Raw genomic sequence first — 10949 nt, 5'->3', positions numbered from 1 at the left:
CAACAATAAAACATTATATTAAAAGTTAGACGAAGTGAAAAATTCAATCCATTATGTGGTCAGATTGAATAAAATAGTCACATTTTAAAAATAGAGCTAAAAAACTGAAATGACATTAAATTAATTTGTGAACTTGTGTATACGAAGTCAGTGACTTATATTTACCGTATGGGGACAGTACTGTCATTTATTAAGTTGGATGCCAAGCACTGTGTACTTAGCACACATTCATTATCTCATGTGATCCTCATAATAAATATAGCACAAGAAGAATTATTTGCATTTTACAAATAGGGAAATTGAGGCCCAGCGACATTAAGGAACTTATTCAAGATCGAACAGCTGGCAAAGATATAAAAGCTTAGTTTTGTCTACCGTTAATCATAGCTTTTTCAAGTTTACCAAATACTGAGCCCTTTTAAATGTATCCCACTTTTTGTTAAGGCATTTATATAAATGGAAAAAAATCACAAATTAAGATAGCTCTTATTAGAGCTCAAAAAAACTGCATAGTAAAATCAAAATATTACTTGTTTCTGTAGGAATAGAGTCACAGTTTTATTTAAGACTGAATGGGATTGATTACTACTATCAACCTGTGTGTAGTGATTATTAGATCTCTTTTTATCTATCTAGCCCCTTTCCTTTTTTTAAGTAGGCTCCACATGCAGCATGGAGCCCAACGTGTGGCTTGAACTCACAACCCAGAGATCAAGACCTGAGCTGAGATCAGGAGTCGGAGGCCTAACTGACTGAGCCACCCTGTTGTCCCTAGCCCCCCATCGTTTAGGGGTAAATCCCCCAATAGATATAATCTTATGTGATTCTGTGTTTTCCTTGCCCTCTAAATTAGGAACCAAAGTGGGGCAGTGTCACTCTTTTCATTTTCTGGCAGTGACTTTGGGTACACAGTAAAGGAGGGTTAATAGGACATTTCCATCTAAAACTTTGAATCTGGAATAAGTGACACAAAGATGAAAGTTCAGATCCTTTCCTGATGAATGTTGTGGTGTCCCATTGGGAGTAGCAATAATGACCAAGAAGAGAGTCTTACATAACTTGGGGGGATGACAGTACATGTGCTTTCCTCTCACTGGCTCGTCCATAAGTGCCTTCCTGCCTACCATTTCCCAAGTTTGCTCCTCCTACATTTTTTTTTAATCAATTCTATGACCCCTGAGATCCTCCCAATGACTCTCTCTCTCTCTCTCTTTTTTTATTTAGTAAGAGTCAGCATTGGGGTCTGCACTCAGTGTGGGGTCTGCTTGGGATTCTCTCTCTCCCTTTCCCTTTGCCCCTCCCCCTGCTCATTCATGCTCTCTCTAAAACAAAGAGAAATTTTAAAAAAAATTAAAATAAATAAATAAAATATTGTCCATAAATGAGGCTCCCAAGTTTGCAAAATATAAATGACTCTTTTTCACAGACTGTAGCCCTAAGCCATCAGTGCTGACAAAACCCCCAAATTAATGCTATGTGAGTTGAAAACCAGAAACCTTTGTGGAGGAGATAGTTTGATACTCAGCCTACCTTATAATCCAACAGCCTTACTTCTAGGTATATATCCAAAAGAACTGAAATCAGTATCTTGAAGAGGTATCTGCATACCCATGTTCACTGCAGCTTTATTCACAATAGCCAAGATACGAGAACAACCTAAGGGTCCTTGACAGAAGAATGGATAAAGGAAATGTGAGGTATCTATCTATCTATCTGATCATATATTATTCAGCCATAAAAAGAAGGAAATCCTGCCATTTGTGACAACATGGATGAAACTTAAGGGCATTATGCTAAGTGAAATAAAACAGACACAGAGAGACAAATACTGTACAGTATCACTTATATATGGAATCTAAAAAAAAAAAAAAGGCGATTTCATAGAAAATAGAGAATAGAACAGTGGTTGCCAGGGGCTGGGAGGGGGGGTAAATGGGGTGATGTAAGTCAAAGAGTACAGATTTTCAGCTATAAGAATATGTTCTAAGGATTTAATGCACGACATGGTGACTACAGTTAATAATACAGTATTATATACTTGAAAGTTGCTGAGAGTAGGTCTAAAGCATTCTCACCACACAAAAAAATAGTTTACTATATGAGATGATGAATTTGTTAATTGTCTTGATCTTGGTAATCATCTCACAATGTATATGTATATCAAATAACCACATTATACACTTTAAATATATACAATTATATTTGTCAATTATTCCTCAATAAAGTTTTAAAAAGTCATGGAACTTTTTTTTTAAGTAGGCTCCATGCCCATTGTGGAGCCCAATGCAAGGCTTGAACTCACAACCCTGAGATCAAGACCTGAACTGAGACCAAGAGTCAGACACTTAACTGACTAAGTCACCCAGATGCCCCAAAAAGTCACAGAATTTTCAAAAATATATAATTTGTGATTAATAGCAAGGTAACTCAGATTATTTGGGGATTGTATGCTTTAAACTTTTTAAAACAAAAATCTATTAACCAGTAGGGAAAAAGAAAGGAAGGAAGGAAGGAAAGAAAGAAGGAAGATAGGGAGGAAGGAAGGAAGGAAAAAGAAAGAGGTAGGGAGGGAGGGAGGGAGGGAGAGGGAAACACACCTAAGGAAAATAAAGTACTCTCAACATATTCTATATTTGAGCCACTAAATTATCTAACTTCATAATCAGGAAACTTTGAATCTTAGTACAATAACAAGGAAGTTCCATTCAAGTGTTCAATGTCATTCATATAATAACTACAAGTAAAAATAGTGCATAGTTTATAAAATGACAGTACTTACTGAAGGCAAAAACCCGTGGCTGACAGCCAACAGATGGTCTGTCAGAGTGAAACTGATGAAAATGTCCCCAGCTACATTACTTGAAAACAACTTTGCCTGAGAAATCAGCTTCTTAATAGCAGAAGGCACATTTACTAATTGGTCTAACTCTGGATCGTATTCCACAATCTTTGTTTAAAAAAAGAAATTAATTCATAATTTTCCTGATTCTTTTTTGTTTAGGAAAGATCACTCAATTTAAAGGTTAACATTTATCAGATGCACAGAAAACAGGTACATGGCAGGCAGCTTCTAAGATTAAGACAAACATGTCAGGCAAAGTCAGAAAAAGTTCAAGTTTCACCCATCCCAAATAGGGAAATATGTCTGAGTCTTTTCCTACTCCTCTTTCTAGATCTTACCACCAGACTCTGGGAGACAGTCTGAAAAAGCAAAGCCTGGGAAAGCAAGAACCCTTTTCTCAAAGGCCTACAATAGAGCTGGTATATGCCACCAGTCAAGGGCTCCTTGCTCTGGGTCTCCCACCCTGGTCCTACTAGGCTGTTCCAGGATGGGGGATGTAGTAAGATGTTAGTATCAGGAGGGCCCAGAGACATGCATACAGACATGAACAGATAATCAAACAGTGCTAAGCAATATAGACAAAATACAGGATTCCAATAAAAGAAGAAAACAAGTTGAAGCTACCAGATAGTACAGGCATTAAGAGTGCAAGCTCATGAATCAGTGGGTGCAGATCTCCATAATTTTCTCATCTGTAAAATGGAGATACTAGCATCTACCTCATAGAGTTGTTATTAAGATTGAATAATAGACATAAATCACTTAGAACAGTGTTTGGCACATTCTACGAACTCAATAAGTATATTCTCTCTAAGCCTCCATTTCCTCGTCTCTAAAGTAGCATGAACTAACAGCATCTACTTCTTAAGGCTGTTATCAAGTTTTAATTGAGATAATGTGGGTAAAGCACTGAGCACTCTGCCTGGCCAACAGTAAATATTCAGTAAGTATCTACTGTTGGTATTGTTTATAATCCCTTTCCTTCTCCCACTAGATGTCCTACTGCCAAGCATACTGCCTGCTCTTCCCAAACCAGATTTAGAACTCCTCTTCCCATCACTGGCCCACTACTGGTAGACGTTGAGGCCAAGAAAATCTTGAGGTTTCCTTGGGGGTTAGGGTGCTGGCCAACTCTGGCTAATATGTTGTCTTCAGCTCTCATATCCTGTTTCTCAATTGCCATCAAAAGACATGGTCTTCATCATATAGACAGAGAGAACAAAACAGGGAACAAGCTAGAAAGGCAGTAAATAAGGGATTATGCTTGTTCCTAATGCAAGTATGCATCCATACCCTCAAAAGCTTCAAGAGTCTCACAATTGAGACTTTCCCATGTTTTAACAAATAAACCCCTTCAATCTGAAAATCATTTACATGCCAAGATAGCAGAGTTGATGGCGCTGCATAAAGGAGAAAATGTTTTATAGACTAGTGGATAAAATAAGAACTATATAGTGGTGACTGAAACATTTCACACTTTTACTGTCTGGCAAGCAAGCAAAGACTGGGTTCTGAAGCTGTATCTGTAAAGTGTGTATTATTGACATTTGATCCTAGAGGTAAAATTAATCAGTTCCACTAAATTTTAAGAGTAGCTTCATCCATTTTTTCTAAAATTTCCCTTCCAAGTGGAGTAAACAGTACAGATAGGATTGAGCAAAAAATAAGGCAGGAAATGAAGGCTGGAGTTAGACTGTGAGGGCCTTGAACACCATGCTATGGAAGTTGGGTTTTCAAATATTTTGAGCTGGCATGTTAGGCAAAGCTTATGTTACATGTATGTTTTGATTATGTTTTGAGTTACATAACTTTGTAAACATGTCTGAAGAAAAAGAAAAGGAGATACAAGACACTGGCCAGCTTTATTGTGTAGGTTGATGGTCATTATGAAGTACTGTAAAGCTCTATTTTTTCCCAATAAGTCAAGCATTCTATTACACTTTATATCTTAAAACTGGCAGATATTTGATCTGAGAAAGGTGCCACCTATGTACATTCCTAACTGATTCACCCATTTTACCCAAAACCTTCTTACATATCCCCTCAGGCATGTTGCTAATTCTGCCTCTTAGAGTTCTATATTCTAGATCTGCTTTTGTGCATTGTTTTCAGACTATTATTTCAAAGCCAAGTGCATTGTCAGAGTATTCCTTAGAATTCTCTTGGAAACATTTTGAAAATCTGAAGTTGCATATTTAGAACGAAAGCTTGAAATGCTTATGTTTAAATAAATCACTTAATATGTGAACTTTTGCTAAACTTAAAAATCAAGTCTTAATGTTTAGAATTCTTAACCATAAAACATAAAACAACATAAGCACCCATATCTAATAGCCCAGGAGACTAATTAGTTTAGAAAACAAATGTTCTCAAGTCCCTCCCTCCATCCCCACCCCAACCCAGGGTCAATTTTTATTTACCACGTTTTAAACTGAAGAGAATATATAAGGCTAAATTGGAAAAGCTTTAAACTAGCCTTTTACAATAAGGACAGACTCTTAATTACGGCCATAGTATAAATAGAAAAGTGCCCTTAGACTATGCATTACTTTTACAAATGCTTATAATGAACTCCTTTATAGAACCATGCCAGTGTAGAGCTAATTTAACTCAGTTTTCAATTAAAACTGAAGAGAACTGTAATCTATTGCCTACAATCCCTTTCTCAAATACAATGCTACCAACTTTCATTTTAATTATCCAGGAGTTTATTCAGAAGAATAGCACTAACTTTAGGAAAGAATTAAATAAACTGCAACTGCATGTTATGAGCAATCTCATGTAAGATTCCAGTTATAATAGCTATTAACAGAAGGTATCACAATAACAGTTCACTTCCATTAAAAACAGTGTGGTGTGTGTTTATGTGTGTGTGTGCACATGTGTGTGGTATGTGAATGTGCACCCTATCAGATCATGGTATAAAGCAGAATTTGACAAGCTCTAGTTCTTTGGCCAAATCCAGATCACCACCTGTATTTATAAGTAAAGATTTATTGGAACACAACCATGCCCATTCATGTATGTACTATCCATGACTGCTTTTGCAATACAACAGCAAAGTTGAGGAGTTGTCACAGATACCATATTGCCCAAAAATCCTAAAATATTTACTATTTGGCCTTTTACAAAAGAAGTCTGCAAACCCCTTGTTTAAAGGGTCAGACTTAGATTACACTTACTAAAATATTTTACTCGTTATCAAAAATATACACAGGCAAGCAAAATGAAGACATTAGGCAAGTAATCTCTCTGGCAACGGATTAGTTATCATAATCCCCAACATTTACTAAAGATTTGCCAGGCACATCAGTGAGAGACAACATACAAAGAATCAATGGAGCATCTTTTGTGTCTCTTTTAGATATAAAGACTTAGGAGAATTCATGAATCACTTTTGTCATTTTGCATAAGTGTTCTCTGGATCTATACATACAAGGGCTGCATCTGTACCATCTATAAATATGTTCTAAAGGAAAATTCAGTCAACTGGTTATTTTTCATATAAACTAAATTTTTATTGCACTTATAGAATAGTTTGGCATGTTTTGACAGACTACAATGTGTCCTTGAACAAAAGGTCAGCAGTCAGTTGATTCAAGCTTTATAGACAGTTTGAATGACTCAGAGTCAGCTTTATGTAGTAAATAAAACACATAGATTTACTCAGAGAGACCAAACCTCAACTCCTGATTATACTTCTTAGCAGTTGTGTAACCTTGAGCAAGTGGTTTGTCTTCTTTAAGCATGTTTTTTTCATCTGCTGATATGTACTTCAGAAGGCTGATGTAAAGATTAGATGAGACACCACTTACATAATACATTCTACAACACCTGGCACTTAGCCAACAATCATTAAAACATAACATCCTTTCCTTTACAAATAATGTCCATTTTTTAAATCGTTATTCAGATACATAAAGAATTACACTGGAATTAAAATTTTAAAAAATTACATTAGTGTCAAATCACTATGTTGTATACCTTAAAATAATGTAACATTGTGTATCAACTACACTTCCATAAAAAAACAAAAATTGCATTAATCGGTTAAAAAATGAACTACTGAAACCTAAGTGAGTGCATTTTAACAACTCTGATGACTCAAAAAGATAGACAAGATTGGTGGAGTCAACCTAAAATAAATCTAAGTCCAGGGAAGGGAGGGCAGGGGACAAACACTGCTGCTGGAAAGGGATGTTCAAATAGAATTTTCACAGTACCAACTGCTTGCTTTATCAATGATACATAATAGTTTGCTTCTTCTTCATTTGTTTTTTTACTTGAAACAGGCTTTATTTCCATACATGTCATTGAAACTACCATCTTGCACAAAGCTGGAGGTACCACAATCCCAGATTTCAAGATATACTGCAAAGCTTATAGTAATCAAAACAGTACAGTACTGGCACAAAAACAGACATATAGACCAGTGAAACAGAACAGAAAGTCCAGAAATAAGCTCACACTTTTATGGTTAATTAATCTATGACAAAGGAGGCAAGAACATGAAATGGGAAAAAGTCTCTTCAACAAATGGTATTGGGAAAACTGGACAGCTACATGCAAAGGAATGAAATTAGACCTCTTTCTTACATCATATACAAGAATAAACTTAAAGTGGATTAAAGACCTAAGTGTGACATAGATCAATGGAACAGAATAGAGAGCCCAGAAATGGACCCTCAACTCTATGGTCAACTAATCTTCAACAAAGCAGGAAAGAACATCCAATGGAAAAAAGACAGTCTCTTCAATAAATGGTCCTGGGAAAATTGGACAGCCACATGCAGAAGAATGAAACTGGACCATTCTCTTACACTATACACAAAGATAAACTCAAAATGGATGAAAGACTTGTGTGAGACAGGAATCCATGAAAATCCTAGAGGAGAACACAGGCAGTAACCTTTTTGACCTTGGCCACAGAAACTTCTTCTAAAGGCAAGGGAAACAAAAACAAAAATGAACTATTGGGACTTCATCAAAATAAAAAGCTTCTGCACAGCAAAGGAAACAGTCAACAAAAGTAAAAGGCAACCTATGTAATGGGAGAAGATATTTGCAAATGACATAACAGATAAAGGGCTGATATTCAAGATCTATAAAGAACTTCTCAAACTCAACACCCAAGAAACAAATAATCCAGTCAAGAAATGGGCAGAAGACATGAACAGATACTTCTCCAAAGAAGACATACAAATGGCTAACAGACACAGGAAAAAATGCTTCGTATCACTTGCCATCAGGGAAGGGCAAATCAAAGCCACAATGAGATACCACCTCACACCAGTTAGAATGGCCAAAATTAACAAGTCAGGAAACGACAGATGTTGGTGAGGATGCAGAGAAAGGGGAACCCTCTTACACTGGTGGTGGGAATGCAAGCTGGTACAGCCACTCTGGAGAACAGTATGGAGGTTCCTCAAGACATTAAAAATAGAGCTACCCTATGACCCAGCAATTGCACTACTGGGTATTTACCCCAAAGGTACAGATGTAGTGAAAAGAAGGGCCATATACACCCCAATGTTCATAGCAGCAATGTCCACAATAACCAAACTGTGGAAGGAGCCGAGATGCCCTTCAAGAGATGAATGGATAAAGAAGATGTGGTCCATATATACAATGGAATATTACTCAGCCACCAGAAAGGATGAATACCCACCATTTGCATCAACATGGATGGAACTGGAGGGGATTATGCTAAGTGAAATAAGTCAAGTAGAGAAAGACAATTATCATATTGTTTCACTCATATGTGGAACATAAGGAATAGCACAGAGGACCATAGCGGAAGGGAGGGAAAACTGAATGGGAAGAAATCAGAGAGGGAGACAAGCCATGAGAAACTCTGGACTCCAGGAAACAAATTGAGGGTTGCAGAAGGGAGGGGGTATGGGGTAACTGGGTAATGGGCATTAAGGAGGGCACGTGTGGTGATGAGCACTGGGTGTTAGACACAACTAATGAATCACTGAACACTACATTAAAAACTAATGATGTACTATATATTGGCTAATTGAACTTAATAAAAAAAAATAAAGACCTAAGTGTGAGACCTGAAACCATAAAATTCCTGGAAGAAAACATAAGCAGTAATTTCTTGACCATAGAAATGACTATAGAAACATTTTTCTAGATATGTCTCCTCTGCCAAGGGAAACAAAAGTAAAATTAAACAATTGGGACTACACCAAAAAAAAAAAAAAAAAAACGTTTGCATAGTGAAGGAAACCATCCACAAAACAAAAAGGCAGCCTACTGAATGGGAGAATATACTGGCTAGTGATATATCTGATAAGGGGTTAATATCCAAAATATATAAAGAACTTATATAACTCAACACCAAATAAATAAATAATCTAATTAAAAATCGGCAGAAGATCTGAATAGACATTTTCCCAAAGAAGACATCAAGATGGCCAACAGACAAAAGAAAAGATGCTCAACATCACTCATCATCAAGGAAATACAAATCAAAACTGTAATGAGATATCACTTTACAACCATCAGCATGGCTAAAATCGAAAACACAAGAAATAACAAGTGTCTGAGAGGATGTAGAAAAAAAGGAACCCTCATGCATCATTTAGTGGGAATGCAAATTGGTGCAGCTACTGTGGAAAACAGTATGGAGATTCCTCAAAAAATTAAAAATAGAATTACCATATGATCCAGTAATTCCATTACTAGGTATTGACCCAAAGAAAATAAAAGTACTAATTCCAAAACATATATGCATCCTATGTTTATTGCAGAATTATTTACAATAGCCAAACTATGGAAGCAGCCCAAGTGTCCACTGATAGGTAAATGGATAAAGAAAAGGAGGTATATATGTATATATATATATATATATATATATATATATATATATATAGATGTATATATATACACACACACATATATAAAACATAAAGAAGAGATGTGTATATATCTATCTATATATATATATCTATATCTATATCTCTATATATATGACAGAATATTACTCAGCCATAAAAAAGAATGGAATCTTGCCATTGGCAACAACATGGATGGACCTAGAGGGTATAATGCTAAGTGAAATAAGTCAGCCAGAAAAAGACAAATACCATACATTTTCACTCATGTTGTGGAATTTAAATAAATAAATAAATAAATAAAACAAAGAAAAAAGGGACAAACAAAAAAACAGACTCTTAAATACAGAGAACAAACTTGGTGGTTGCCAGAGGGAAGGTGGGTGGGGGGATGGGTAAAATAGATAAAGGGGATTAAGAATACACTTATCTTGATAAGCAATTAGAAATGTATAGAATCGTTGAATCATGATATTAATTATCTAAAATTAATAAAATACTGTATGTTAATTATATTTGAAGGAAAAAAACTACCATCTTGCCCTGTGATTGGCAGAAACCCAATCAAAACTACTTTTTAGATGGAGTCTGGTTTAAAGGGCCAGAAGAGCTATCAGAATGATGGAGGTAATTCTAGAAATAATTTGGTTAATGATGGGTTTTTAAAATTTGACATATACTTTAATAATGTATAATAGCAGTATCACAAAATTTTAAAAACAGTGCATGGAATCAGAAAGAACACAACAGCCATGTCATTATTTTGAACTTTAAAAATACCGCTATAGGACTAAAATTATTTTGAATGAATAGAAATATCAAAAGAATAAGGAGAAAAGAATCCCCAATGGTATGTACTTATGTCAACATCTCCTGAAAGAATTCTTTCCATTTCCACTACAAGATAGAGATTAATGTATTCTTTGATTGGTGAATTAGAAATGCAAGAGAAGGGGAGTTTTCATTCACTTCATTCAATTATTTGAGGGTAACAAAAATAACATCTTTGGGGACTGAATAATTTGATGATTATAAAGGCCATTTCAATTGCCTGTTCGCAATCCATATTCATTTCATATCCATTAAGGACAAATTATACCACCCTATTTAGCAGAAAAATAAAAGAATGAGGATGCTTTCAGAAAAATTACAGCTCTTACGTGTGGCCCCTTTTATTCAAGTACAATCAAGTGCATCTGTGTGTGGAAGAAACAGCAAATTCATCAATTAATTTTTAAAAAGGCATACACAATGAAGGTTAA

This window comes from Phoca vitulina, unplaced genomic scaffold (assembly GCF_004348235.1).
Source record: "Phoca vitulina isolate PV1807 unplaced genomic scaffold, GSC_HSeal_1.0 scaffold39, whole genome shotgun sequence".
NCBI lineage: Eukaryota > Metazoa > Chordata > Mammalia > Carnivora > Phocidae > Phoca > Phoca vitulina.
The sequence above is the reverse complement of the archived record's forward strand: the minus strand, read 5'-3'. Positions refer to the sequence as shown.